The following is a 14992-nucleotide window of genomic DNA, read 5'->3' on the forward strand; positions in this document are numbered from 1 at the left end:
CTAATTTTTTTGTATGTTTAGTAGAGATGGGGTTTCACCATGTTAGCCAGGATGGTCTCAATCTCCTGACCTCGTGATTCACCCACCTTGGCTTCCCAAAGTGTGGGATTACAGGAGTGAGCCACTGGGCCCAGCCCACCTTTGCTCCTTTTCAAAGATTCTTTGACTATATCTACATAGGTCTATATACATGCTCTTTCACCTATTTCATTCATCTCTTGTCTATTCTTTTAACGGTGCTATACTGTTTTGATTACTGTAGCTTTATGGTAAATCTTGAAGTTGGGTAGTGTCGGTCCTCTGACTTTGCTCTTCTTTTTTTATTTATCTTTTATTATGTTGGCTATTCTAGGTCTTTTGTCTCTCCATATAAACCTTAGCATAAGTTTGTCAATATCCACAAAATAACTTGTTGGGATTTTGATTTGAATTGTGTTGAATCTATAGGTCTAATTGAAAATAACCAAGGTCTTAACAGTATTGAATCTTTCTATTTATGAACATGGAATATCTCTCCATTTATATAGTTATATGATTTTTTTAATCAGAATTTTGTAGTTTTTCTTATATAAATCTTGTGCATATATTGTTAGATTTATAGTTAAGTATTTCAGTTTTGGGGATGCTAATGTAAATGGTATTGTGTTTTTAATTTCCAGTTTCACTTGTCCTTTGCTGGTATATAGGAAAGTGATTGAATTTTGTACATTAACCTTATATCTGGCAACTGTTGAATGGTAAAGACCTTTCCTTGGTTATACAGCTGATGTGTGGTGTTGGTAGGATCTGAATCCAGGTTAGTCTGACATCCAGGTTCTCTAAACCATTATTAGCTTTCTTTTCTGGAATCCCCTTCACCCATTTATCCCCATTTATGATCCCTGTTTAACATTCTGTGCACTAAAAGGACTCAGCTATGCCCCTACTGACTCTAAAGAGCTTCTGCAGCTGCCTTTTGCCCTACCCCAAAGAAGGTTGAGGGCCACTATTACTTATTTGTATTTTTTTCACTCTAATCCTTAGTTCCTTTAGGGAAGAATCTAGCTAATTTATCCCTGTAATCCCAGAACTTAGAACAAGGGTTGACCCAGAGATAGCAGTGAGTAGATATTGTTTTAAATAAATTACTATATGTTAATGTCTGGTCCATGTGGGGTGGGAAAGGCCTGGAGAAAATTAGGTGTTTAGAATTAAAATCCTATGCTTAGGCAGACTACCAGGTCTGCATGTTTACTGAGGCATCAGGGATCTTGTGGTTTCCTTCAAGAAAATCCCAAGCATGTAGATTTTTTCCTCTCCTCACATTGTGGCTTGAGAAAATTGAGATGGAGCCTGTAAACATAATTTAAGAGTAATTTAAGTAGTGAACCAAAACCAAGAACAGAGGCATGCTTTCCTTGATTTACATGAGTGTCAAAGTATTTCTCATGCAAACATTACTTCATCCAAATTCACTTATTAACTAAAAAGATGGCTGAGCAGAGACAATGGTTAGGAAAAAACACTAGCACAAAATTAAATGCTCTTTGATTTACTTTTTTTCCTTTTTTATTTGAAGTAACATCAATTGCAAAAGCAAACTAAAAATTCCTCTACTTCTTCCATGAAATCAAATAAAATTAAATCTGGACTATAACCTATAAATAGAACATAACCCTAAAGTAAGATTAGGAACACAACTATTTGCTTAAAAAATGTCGTTTGCTTTCCCTTCTGATTGCTAAATAAGAATGCATTTCAAAGCCTTTGGGATGGTAAAACAGGCTTTCTGAAGATTGTTAGAATTTCCAAGTTGAGAAGATATTTTCTCAAACCGATTAGGAAGCAATGAAAGCCTCAACCTCCCTGACTACCGTAAAATGAGGTGTCTCCCAAATCTATGAAGAGCCCATTAGAGTAGTGCTTCAGGTTCCTCTCAAGAAAGCTGAGCGAGAGTTCCCACTAAGGTGAAGATCATTCACAGGTGAAGGGAGACAGGGCAGGCGATGGGCAAATTGGCAGAGAATGCTGCCCTGGGATTTTGCCCACTGTTTTAGCATCAGAGCTCTCCACACAAACCCTGGAAGGGTCTAATGCTGGGACAGCTCACAGTAGGACATTAGAACAAAGTCTGCCTTTAAATATGGGAATTATTCCTAAAATGTCTTTGTTGACAGCTGGTGAGGCACAAAATAAACACAGGCCTATTTGCAAGTAAGCGAGAATTAGCATAATCAGCAGCTGCAGCCTTACCCACGGACACAGAACCATAAGGAACCTCATGCCTTCTGAAACAAAGTTAGGGAAGGGGCCTGCTTGGAATAATAGTCACCACCTGCCAATGTCCTCAAACCAGAGCAAGGAAGAGCTGTTTGCTACTGGCCTAAGCATCCTCTAGAGTTTTCTAATTAAAATAGAAACTAATCTTCTGTTAATAATATGACACTCGAGTATTTAGAAATAAGTTTCCTTTGCAGATGAGGCTTAAAAAAAAAAAGATAGCTTTTATTCTCCACCATCCAAAATGTAACAGATAATCTTCAGAGTCATCTGTGAAGAGGGTTTATGTAAAAACTCTTCCATTTTGTCATCCTAGAGGGTGATCAAAATACAAGAGAAAACAAGGGGGAATCTGAGAAAATGATGGTTGTATGTTTTGCTGGATGAATGCCACCAATGTGCCCATGGAGACTTTGTTTTCCCAACCTGTGGAAAGTTAGTCTCAGTGTCCATAATTAGAAATGGAACATCGTGTCACATCATGGTCAGATTTTCTGCACAGCCCCAGCTCCTACTTTCTTCTGGTGCTTGAGTGGCTGAAATGAAATTATTTGCACACTCAAGACAAATATGTACTCTCTTCTTAACAGCGGTGGAACAATTCTTAAGAAAATAGCTTTTTATTGATTGAAATCTGTGATAGCGAATGGCATATAGAGGGTGGACAGAACTGTAATCAATCAGTCATGCACGTGCCCTACGTCTCTCTCCTTCTCCTTCAAAAATGTCATTTCTTAATGCACAAACTGGTATGTATAACTTTGGGCTGCATATTTCTGAGTTTTGAAGTTTATCATTGTCACTTTATTCAGGACAAACTTTGGTGAGGTCCAATTTGTTATATCAGATTTCATTAAAATAAAAGAGCTTCCCTAAAATCTCTCTCTCAACTCATTTCTACTAAAACTGTGTTGTGACTGTGTTTCCTTGGCCACGGCCTGCTGCGATTTACCTTTGTGCACATCACAAAGCTTCCAGAGCTGCTGGGATCACAGTCCCCGAGGCCTGACCTTTCCTTGTGCCCATGTCTTCCGCAGCTCTGCTGCCTTTCTCCCTGACGCTGCAAAGGCAACTTGCCCTTATAGATCCCTTCCCACTCTAGTCATGGAATATAGGTCAGTTTCAAAAATAAACACAAGTGGGTAGCCCTGATCCCAGGAAGTGCTGGATGTGGAGAGCAGCCCTAGGCATAGCTCTGGAGTAAGGAAGCAGACAGGTAGTGTTACTTAGTGATTTTATTTCCCAATTCGTTGCTCTTTTCAGGTGCAAGAGACTTAAAAAATAAAAATTAAAAAACCCAATGACTCCTAGTTGCTTAGTTTTTTAAAAGGGAAAATTTATTAGCCGATGTGTAAGTCCAGGGTATCAGGCTTGACTAGTTCTTGGGCCTCAAATAATGTAAACAGGATGATATGGTTAGGCTTTGTGTCCCCAGTCAAATCTCATCTTGAATTGTAATCCCCGTAATCCCCAGGTGTCAAGAGAGACCAGGTGGAGGTAATTGAATCATGGGGGCAGTTTCCCACATGCTGTTCTCGTGATAGTGAGTGAGTTCTCATGAGATCTGATGGTTTCATAAAACGGCTCTTCCAGCTGGGTGCAGTGGCTCACGCCTGTAATCCCAGCACTTTGGGAAGCTGAGGTGGGCGGATCACCTGAGGTCGGGAGTTCGAGAGGAGCCTGACCAACATAGAGAAACCCTTCTCTACTAAAATTACAAAATTAGCCAGGCGTAGTGGCGCATGCCTGTAATCCCAGCTACTTGGGAGGCTGAGGCAGGAGAATCGCTTGAACCCAGGAGGGTGCAGTGAGCTGAGATTGCGCCTTTGCACTCCAGCCTGGGCAACAAGAGCGAAACTCCGTCTCAAAAATAAATAAATAAATAAATAAATAAATAAATAAATAAATAAAAGAGGCTCTTCCCTGTTTGGCTCAGCACTTTTCCTTCTTGCCGCCGTTTGAAGAAGTGCCTTGCTTCCCCTTCACCTTCTGCCATGATTGTAAGTTTCCTAAGGCCTCCCTGCCCATGCTGAACTGTGAGTCAATTAAACCTCTTTCCTTTATAAATTACCCAGTCTTGGGCAGTTCTTTATAGTATTGTGAGAACAGACTAATACCCAGGGCTTCATTGTCTTGCTTTGTCTTTTTTTTGTCTTATTACAAAAGTAACACTTCTTAACATAGGGGATTGGAAAATATGGGTAAGTGCAGAGAAGAAAATAAAATTTATAAGTTATTTCAAATTCAGAGGAAACAAGGGTCATAATTTTGGCACATTTTTGATGTTTTATTTGATTTTTAGAGTTTTCTTCTTTGCAAAATGCATTTAGACTGTGGTAGCCAGAATTCTAGTTTGGACTCTGGCTCATACCCCTTGGTATGTTTGTTCTTCTTGAGTGTGGGTGGAACCTATGGATGTGTTACACTCTATGATAAAAGAAAAGGAATTTTGTAGATGTAATTAAGTTTTCTAATCAGTTGACTTTGAGTTAATAAAAAAAAAAAAAAGAATGTCAGCTGGGCATGGTGGCTCACACGTGTTTTCGCAGCACTTTGGGAGGCCGAGGCAGGCAGATCACTTGAGGTCAGGAGTTAGAGACCAGTCTGGCCGAAATGGTGAAACCCTGTCTCTACTAAAAATACAAAAATTGGCTGGATGTGGTGGCTCATGTCTGTAATCCCAGCACTTTGGGAGGCCGAGGAGGGCAGATCACGAGGTCAGGAGATCGAGACTGTCCTGGCTAACATGGTGAAACCCCATCTCTACTAAAAATACAAAAAATTAGCTGGGCATGGTGGTGGGTGCCTATAGTGAGGCTCCGTCTTAAAAAAATAAATAGTCCATGGTGGGCCTGACCTAAGCAGGCAAGCTCTTCATAAGGGGACTTCAGGCTTTCCTGTGGTCAGAGACCTGAAGCAGCAATGAGACACATTCTTGCTGACCTTGAAGAATCAAGTAATCATGAGCTCTGCATCTGCAAGAGAGGAATTCTGCCCATAATCAGATGAGCTTGGAAGAGAACCCCAGCTTTTAAATGAGACTGCTGCCCTGGCTGACACTGTGCAGCCTTCTGAGACCCTGAGCAGAGTGCTTCATGAAGCTGTGCCTGGACTCCTGACCCTCTGTGACATAAACTTGTGCTGTCTCAAGCCATTCACTTTGTGATTTGTTAAGCAACATTAAAAAAAACAAAAACCTAACACAGGTCAGGCATGATGGCTCACACCTGTAATTCCAGTGCTTTGGGAGGCTGAGGCAGAGTCACTTGAGCCCAGGAGTTCAAGACCAGCCTGAGCAATATAGTGAGGCAAAAAAAAATTAGCCAGGCATGGTGCCTCACATCCGTAGTCCCAGCTACCTGGGAGGCTGTGGCAGGAGGATCACTGGAGCCTAGGAGCTGGAGGATACAGTGAGCTGTGTTCATGCCACTGTACTCCAGCCTGGGCAACAGAGCAAGACCCTGTCTCAAAAAAAAAAAAAAAAAAAAAAAAAAAACCACACACACACACAGAGACATGCAAATAAAGGAATCATGTACATACTACATAACTTGTAACGTATTTATTGCATGGTTTAATGAATGACTAGTGTTCCATCATATGGATGCATTGTTGGCTACTTCATTCCAGTGCCATAAATACAATACTTATAGGATACCGACAGGAATCTATAAAATTTTACCTTCTTACAGTCATGATATAATAAGGAGTAGGGGTGTGTTAGAGAACCAGAAAACGCACAGCCAGGCTAAAGGGGACATTTATTACTTAGCTGCAGCCAAAGGATTTTTTTTTAATTTTTAAATTTAGTTCTTATTATTTCACACTGGAATAGACTGTTCCAGGTCTTTCTATGTTTTTTTTAAGAGAAGCTAGAACTCTGGAATTCTATATGGGAAATGATTTTTACAAATACTGTCATCTAATTCAAATTTTTTTTTTTTTGAGATGGAGTCTCGCTCTGTCGCCCAGGCTGGAGTGCAGTGGTGCAATCTTGGCTCACTGCAAGCTCCACCTCCCGGGTTCAGGCCATTCTTCTGCCTCAGCCTCCCGAGTAGCTGGGACTACAGGCACCTGCCAACATGCCTGGCTAATTTTTCATATTTTTAGTAGAGATGGGATTTCACCATATTAGCCAGGAAACTAATTCAAATTTAATTTAGCTCAGTGGGTGGGCCAAATGAAAATTGTTGGCTTCTGATATTTAACTCATAGGTTTCTAATTTACAGCTTATGACAGAACCAATTCAGTATTGTTAGACACAGATTGTCCCCAACCTTTCATTATTATAAACAACGTATAAATGAACGTATTTGAACTAAATCATTGCTTGTATTCTGTGATTCATTCTACAGGGTAAATATCATGGTGTGGAAAATATGGGTTAAATTGTACGTATATACTTAAGGTTCTTAATGCATACTGTAAACCCCAATAAGTTTGCAAAACTTCCTCAGAAGCAAACACAATTATCAATCCCTTGATACTTTTTTTTTTTTTGAGGCGGAGTCTTAGTATGTCACCCAGGCTGGAGTGCAATGGTGCAGTCTCCACTCACTGCAACCTCTGCCTCCTGGGTTCAAGTGATTCTCATGCCTCAGGTTCCTGAATAACTGGGACTACAGGCGTGTACCATCATGCCTGGCTAATTTTTGTAATTTTTGGAGAGATAGGGTTTCACCATGTTGACCAGGCTGGTCTCAAACTCCTGACCTCAAGTGATCCACCCGCCTCGGCTTCCCAAAGTGCTGGGATTGCAGGTGTGAGCCACCGCACCAGAACAGTGTCTTGATACTTATTTCACACTTAGATACTATATTTTTTACATATATATTTTAAATTTCATCAGTGTAGTTAACATCGTGTAATTTGTAAGTATTTATTATTGGTGAGGTTGAACATTTTCCATCTATTTATTGCTCGTTTATATTTTTTATTTTATGGATCATCTTTTCATATTCTTTTTTTAATTTTAGAGCTCTTTATATATTAGGAAATTTACATAGAGTTTCAATTCTGTATCATATTGAAGCTGTGAAAAAACTTTATCCTAACAAAAATTAATATTTAACCATATGGAAATAATATGTCTTAGAATGATTTTCTCCTGATTGAAGTATTCCAGTATTTGAAACAAGAAATTCTTAGACTCAAGTTTATTGCATGACAATGGGGCCATCCTTCCAAGATCTGAGTCACACTGGTCTATGCATAGGTTTTGCCATTGGAGCTAGGTAATATATCGTGTTTCAACAATAAGAGGAAGCAAGAGCAGAAGCATTAAAAAGCAAAGAACTAAGAAAAAATAGGTTCAGCTTTCCCTCCGGCTTAGGCTTTAGAAAGTAGTAAAGAACATCACTCCTATTCTAGTAACAAGAGAAACCCGGGTCACCTACAAAATCACACATATTCTTGTGCCCATGAGAGAGCTGAGATTTCAAGGCCACCAAATAAACAATTCCAGAGAAGGACCAGACCTTCCAGAGACAGGACACCCAGACTGTTTTACCCTTCCCAGAGTATGGGACAGGAGATGGTTGCCACACCGGCGAGTAAGAAGAAATTAGATAAAGTTTTCATGAATTGTTTCGGACCACACATGAGTCAGGCTGGAGTCTGGAGTAGCTGGGGGCCCTAGATACAAGGAGAGTTCAATGAATGTGGAAGGTCTTTTCGACTTTGCTCAGAAGAAAGATTGGAGGTAGGGCAGGTCTTACCTAAGAGAGACTCCAGGGTGCCTTGGCCGTGCAGACGATGATCTGTGGCTTCCGAGGGAAGGACGCAAAGCCCCATCTGCTTCCCAGATGTCTTTCTTCAATTAACCAAAAACGTTTTGTTGCTGTGGGAGAGGAAGCACGCCCTTTAGCCCACAGGACAGTGGCAAAAACCTATTGCTTCTCCAGAAGCAGTAGGAGCTAAACCTTCATACCTTTCTAAGAGAGACAACAATCTCTTTAAGTTCCCAAGACATGGGCTAAGATGCTTTGCTGCTGGTAGAGGCATAGAAACAAGAATTCTCCACTTCTGGGGAGGACAGGAAACCGTGTGGGAGAAAGAGTCCACAGACACAAGGCAGAGTTTGACTGTCAATGTAGGGTAATTTTAAAAACCCGAAACACTAACATCCTATGCCAGAATGAATCCCAGGTACTGAATTCCATTTCTGAATCCTCAGTCCCTGAGTAGGACTGAGATAGAATCAAAACGACAGTGAAATGTCCCTGTTCTTACAGCCAGCCAACGATAAAGTGACAGCATGTGTACAGATTTTTTTAAATGACATATACATACAAAGGAATAATAATAATAGCAAGAAACTAATTATAAATGTAGCAACACTCATGAATCTCAATATCATTGTGCTGAAGGAAAGCCAGACATAAAATAATCCTTATTCTCTGACTCCATTTATTTTAGTTTTCTGGAAATGGATAACTAATTTATTGTGTCAAAAAGGATATTATGGTAGCTTAAGGGCCAGGGGCAGAAGGACTGTAAAGGGATACAGTCCCTTTTGATGAAGAATCTTTTGAGGATGATGACATTGTTCTGTATCTTAATTGTGGGAGTGGTTTCCAGAATATATACCAATATCAAAGCTCATGGAATTTTACACTTTGAATGGATGCAGTCAGTGTGGTTTCTAACACATACATCATACTTTATATGGGTTGATAAGAAAAAAAGTCAGCTTGATTTGGAATGGAGGATGCCTGTTCTAAAACTGGACCATGAATAGAATCAAACGCACATGCGTATGGTTCTACTGATGCATAAAATTGGACTTGGTCCAGACCCCATCTCTGTCTCTTTCTCCACGTGTGATCATGACTGCAACACTTCAGTGCCCTGCCTGTGTTTCCATGGTTTCACATTGGGAATCCACGTAAGACCCAGTGCATGAAGTTAACATGAGGGGTCGATCAGTCGTTTAGTCAATATTCACTGAGCTCATACGATGTTTTATGCACGACACTGAGTCCTAGAGATATACAGGCGAAAGGCGGACAGTCCCTGCACACACGGAGATTAAATTCCAGCAGTGAGACAAAGAAAATGAGCCGATAAATAATAAGAAAATGCCAGCCAGTTATATGTGCTGTGAAGAATTCAAAATATGCATGCTATGTTATGAACTATAACTAGGGTGCTACTTTGGATTGGTGTTTAGGGAAGACCTCTCTGAGAATGAGTCTTAACCAGAGAGACCTGAATGGCAGAGAGAAGCCAGCAATGCAAAGACCAGACATGGAGATTTCCAGGTGGGGGAGAACGTTCTTGAAAAAATCTAAAGCAGAAAGGAAGGTGATGCTTTAATGGAGAGGATGGGGCCTGCATCTGGTGGGTAGTGAGAGGGGGAAGGGGGAGAAGATTGGACATGGAATTTGTGTGGGGCTCCATCCCAGATGTGTACTAAGATCGTGGTATGCTCAATGGTACAAGTAAAGTTTGTGTTTATTCTTGTCCTGGCAACTCCCTATCAAGAACCAGGCATCATAAGATTCTAATCCTTAGTGAGAAGGGAAAGCTTTCACAGTCACGGTTCTCTTCCCACAGTGTCATCAAATTTCCTTGGCTAAATGCTCATCTTGCTGGTTAAAATGATGCTTCCTTTTTATTAAATTGTTCTTCCCATGTTGAATGTCCAGACCAGATGTGACACTGTCCTCAGCAGGACTGCGGAGTCACTGGGGCCTGTAGGCAAAGATTTCGTGATGGCCAAAGGACTCAGCCACCACGGGAAGTGCTGAACTGGTGGATGAGGATGGGAAACAGACATGGCCTTCCTGAGAAACTCCAGGCGGTACTGAAGACTATTCCCCAGATGATTGTTTATGGTATGAGATAATAGCTTGGTAACGAACTACGTGACTACTGTGATCAGGGAAGAGGGAGGTCCCTGTGGCTGCAGAAGCCTGGAGCCTGGGTCCAATCAACACTTAGGAAGGATCATTAACACTCAGGAGCAGAGGGGACTCTTTGACTGATGAATCTGGTCTTAGTAAGAAAATCTAGGCTGGGCGTGGTGGCTCACGCCTGTGGTCCCAGCACTTTGGGAGGCTGAGGCGGGCAGATCACTTAAGGTCAGGAATTCGAGACCAGCCTGGCCAACGTGGTGAAACCCTGTCTCTACTAAAAATACAAAAAATTAGCTGGGCGTGGTGGCCCGTGCTTGTAATCCCAGCTACTTGGGAGGCTGAGGCAGGAGAATCTCTTGAACCCAGGAGGTGGAGGTTGCAGTGAGCTGAGATCATGACATTGCACTCCAGCCTTGGTGACAAGAGTGAGACTCCATCTCAAAAAAAAAAAAAAAGAAAAAGAAAAAGAAAATCTGGGCTCCACAGACAGGGCTTCTCAGAAAACTTCCAAGGGAAATTACTCCAGTGTGACTTGGTGGAGGGCCTAAAGAAGACCTCACCTTAGGCAGAGTAAGATGGGACTCCCTCTTTTCCCACAGTGCTGGTCTTGGGGATGCCTTTCACTAACGCTAAGGAGGGGGTTACAATTCAGAGGCCCATGCAGTGTTCCCAGATGGTGGAGAAGCCCAGATTTTTCCAGAGGCCCTGGGAAGACTTCAGTGGTGGTGATACCACTGCATGGTTGGTTGAGCAGTGATATTAGTTTAAATCTCATCCACCTCACTGGATGCTCTTTTTCAAGGAATCCCACTGTCACTTCCAAACCATTTATTTTTCTGAAGTTTTCTCTGCCTGACATTTATTCTGGGTGTTTTTTTTTTTTTCTAGTAATCATACCTTAATTTTTGATTCTGAAATCCTGATTCTATTATCTTTATTTTTTATTATTATTTTATTGAGACAGGGTCTGGCTCTATTGCCCAGGCTGGAGTACAGTGGCACAATCTTGGCTCACTGCAGTCTCCGCTTCCCAGGTTCAAGAAATTCTCCTGCCTCAGCCTCCTGAGTAACTGGGATTACAGGTGCCCACCACCATGCCCAGCTAATTTTTGTATTTTTAGTAGAGACAAGGTTTCACCATCTTGGCCAGGCTGGTCTCGAACTCCCGACTTCAGGTGATCTGTCCACCTCGGCCTCCCAAAGTGCTGGGATTAGAGGTGTGAGCTGCCACACCTGGCCTATTATCTTTAATTTTGTGGTCCACACTGGTGTCAACTCATCCCATCATATTGGCCTGGATCATCAGAATGTCCTTTGCCCCTGACCACAGTGATTGTTTCAGTGACAGCCATGTGACTAAACATGTCAGTAAGAGCCAGCCACAGATTTGGCCTGGAACCATTGGAAAAACAGCCTCTATCTGAGTGTATGTGTGCTTGTGAGGTCTGAGCACCTAGTACCAATTTGCTACATTGTAAGCCTGGAGCAGCCCAATTTGCTATGATACATGGAGAAGCCTATCTGTAAATATATAAGTCCAACCCAGAAACATATATGAGAAATGAAGCGATTTCTATGGACACAAATTGAGCACCTAGATCAAGCTACATCTGAAGTCACCGTTCATTCATTCATTCTTCAGACAGCTAGTAGGCACTGCCCTATACCAGGTTCTGTGCTGGGGGCTGAGCCCTGCCTCCTTAGAGCTTGCCACCCAGAGGAAGAGTGTTCTCCCAGTGACTCTCTGAAAGATATAAAGCCTGGGAAGCCACTGACCTTTGGTCTGAGCAGTAGAAAAGACACTATCCCTCAAATTGGCATCATCCCAATTGTCCATAGCCTGCCTATTAGTATTTTTTTATTATTTTTCCAAATTGTCTTCCTTCCTTCTTTTTGCTTTTCCTTTCTTCTCTCTCCTTCCTCTCTCCCCTTCTGTGTTCCCTTCTCTCTGTCTCCCTTTCTCCTTCCTTCTCTCTCTCAATCTCTCTTGCTTTTGCTCCTTTCAAAAATGGTGAAAGAAGTGAGAAGATGTTGAATACTTAATGTGTTAAGCACAGACATGGCTGTTGTCATAAAATAATACTTCTTGCTGCCCCTCCACAAATAATAAAAAGCATAAAATTATATATTCATAAGATTTTTCAAGAAATGAGGTGATTTCTGGTAAACCTGAGCAGCAGAGACAGGATACAGACTGAGTTTTATTACTCAGTGGCCCACCTCTGCTTGCTCAGACTCTGACCTCAGAGCCCAATCTTCCAAGGGATCCCCGAGGTGGTCCTGACACCTGCCGAGGGCTGAGTTTGGGGCAGCAGGGCCACAAGAGCGAGTCGATAAAAGCTGAGATGTAGAGTCTTCTTCAGGTAATTAGTGACTGTCATGCACATCACCTTTTCTTAAGTTACTAAGCTTTTTCTCAGTGGACATCACTGACAGCCAATGTTCACAAGCTTCTTCCCCATAGGAGAAAATCTGGCATTGATGAAAAAAAGAAGTGGTACATTCAAGCACTTTGGCCAGCTTTGGGTCACCTCAAGGTACTTAGGGGGCATGGCTGACATTTTCATGTACTTCAGAAAATGTCTTCTCATTCTCTAAGTGGTAAATTTCTTCCTCAAGTAATTTGCTTTGGCGTTTTGTTGTATGTTCCCAATATATTTCAGATGGTATTTTGAATTTCTGCTGAAGCTTTTGAATTTCACTTTCTGATTGTACATTTTCTGACTGCAAAGATGCTTGCTCAATTTGGAAATTTTAATTTGAACTCAGATCGCTTCAATTATTTGCTTTTCCTTCAGATGTCTTGTTGTCTATATCCTGTCTTTCTTCTTCCTGGGGTATTTAAAGAAGCAGTGAACTTAGCAGCAGAGTGTGGTTTCTGCAAAAATGACTTGTGCCTGACTGTTCAGGTCGTTTCTACTTTTGGATTCACTTGGTATGCAATTCCCAGTCACTGCCATCCACGTTCCTCTCTGGGAGGACAGCTCTCTTCTGCAGGTGTCCATCAGAGAAGTGAATGTACTCACTTTTATTATTTAGGATTTGGGCCGTGTCTTTGTTCAAGACTCCAAGATAGGATTTTTTAAAAATTCATTCATGTTCCCCATTCTTTCATTTTGCAGCTTCTAGTGAAAACAGTTTTAGACTTTTCCTGAACTGCAGCATTTTCATTCAAACTGTCCATTGGCTTCATTAGGTTGTTCTTCATTCTTTTAGAATGGATATGAGGTTTTTGGGCTTAAACACTTGGATTTGAGAGCTTTTAATTTGTCTTCTAGTGACCATTTCCATCTTTAAATATAAACCCAAACCATGCTCAGAATGAAAGTTAAGGGCCCTCTTTCTAGGTCTTCTTTGAGAAGGTCTATTTCATCTTCAAGTGGGAGATGAACCTGGTCAGATTTTTAATACTTGTTGCTAAATATAGGGTAAATATGAGCCCAAACCATGCTCCAAATGAAAGCTAGGGACTTTCTTTTTAGTTATTCTTGCAGATGGTCTATTTTATCCCCAAGTAAAGATGTGGAACTCGTCAGATTTTGATTCTTAAGTTTATAACGTGTTGAAAGAGCTGGCTTCCATCGAAGGTGACTTTCATGGTCTCTATGGGCTTTGGCAATCAGGCTAAGCTTGTCATGGGTTTACAATTCTTTTACTCAATCAGAAAACCTTTGACTATCTCTTTTCCCATCCTTGAATTCAGTAGGCATTGTGCTATAAAAGCAATTGCTTACCACCATTCTCTCTTTTTTTAAATTATACTTTACGTTCTAGAATACATGTGCACAACATGCAGGTTAGTTACACATGTACACATGTGCCATGTTGGTGTGCTGCATCCATTAACTCGTCATTTACATTGGGTATATCTCCTAATGCTATCCCTCCCCCTTCCCCTCACCCCACGACAGGCCCCGGTGTGTGATGTTCCCCTTCCTGTGTCCAAGTGTTCTCATTGTTCAATTCCCACCTATGAGTGAGAATATGCAGTGTTTGATTTTTTGTCCCTGCAATAGTTTGCTGAGAAATGATGGTTTCCAGCTTCATCCATGTCCCTACAAAGGACATGAACTCATCCTTTTTTATTGCTGCATAGTATTCCATGGTGTATATGTGCCACGTTTTCTTAATGCAGTCTAGCATTGATGGACATTTGGGTTGGTTCCAAGTCTTTGCTATTGTGAATAGTGCTGCAGTAAACATATGTGTGCATGTGTCTTTATAGCAGCATGATTTATAATCCTTTGGGTATATACCACCATTCTCAAGGAAACCCAGAACAACCTAAACCTTGGCTGTGGTCTTCAGAAAACACTGCCCAAACCTGCCCCATGTCTCCAGAATGAGTTGGAAGTGATGAGTTATCATGGTCAGCACAGAAAGACGCTGCAGATTGGCCTGTGGTTGCTAGTACCTTGCAGGACCTCAACGGGCCACACGGAACCCAATGGAGAGTTCCACTTAGAACCAAACAAGCACCTGGAAACCAGCAATGACCATCAGAGGGGACAGGGAAGGGGAGGACTGATTGAATAAAGACGTGCTTCTCAACCTTCTATGGTCAAGATGAACATATAGATAATGATAACATTTGTATAATGCATGGGAAGAAATGGATGAGGACACTTGAAGTCAGAGGTGACCAGTCTAGGAGCTCTGGCTGCCCCAGGGCCCACCTGGAAAATGAAGAAAATTAAAGTTAATCCATGCCTGTTTCCCATTCTCTACATTTGAGTGTGCCAGGTGCCAGACGAGATGCTCTGCTTGTAGAGGGCAAAGGTGCCCACTGTTTCTTCTTCTCTTCAGTTAGATTCTTCCTCCTGCAGCTGTGAAGCTTAACACTGTCTCCAAAGGTCACATAAATAGTCCTCCC

Source organism: Pongo pygmaeus, chromosome 10 (genome assembly GCF_028885625.2).
Source record: "Pongo pygmaeus isolate AG05252 chromosome 10, NHGRI_mPonPyg2-v2.0_pri, whole genome shotgun sequence".
Classification (NCBI taxonomy): Eukaryota; Metazoa; Chordata; class Mammalia; order Primates; family Hominidae; genus Pongo; species Pongo pygmaeus.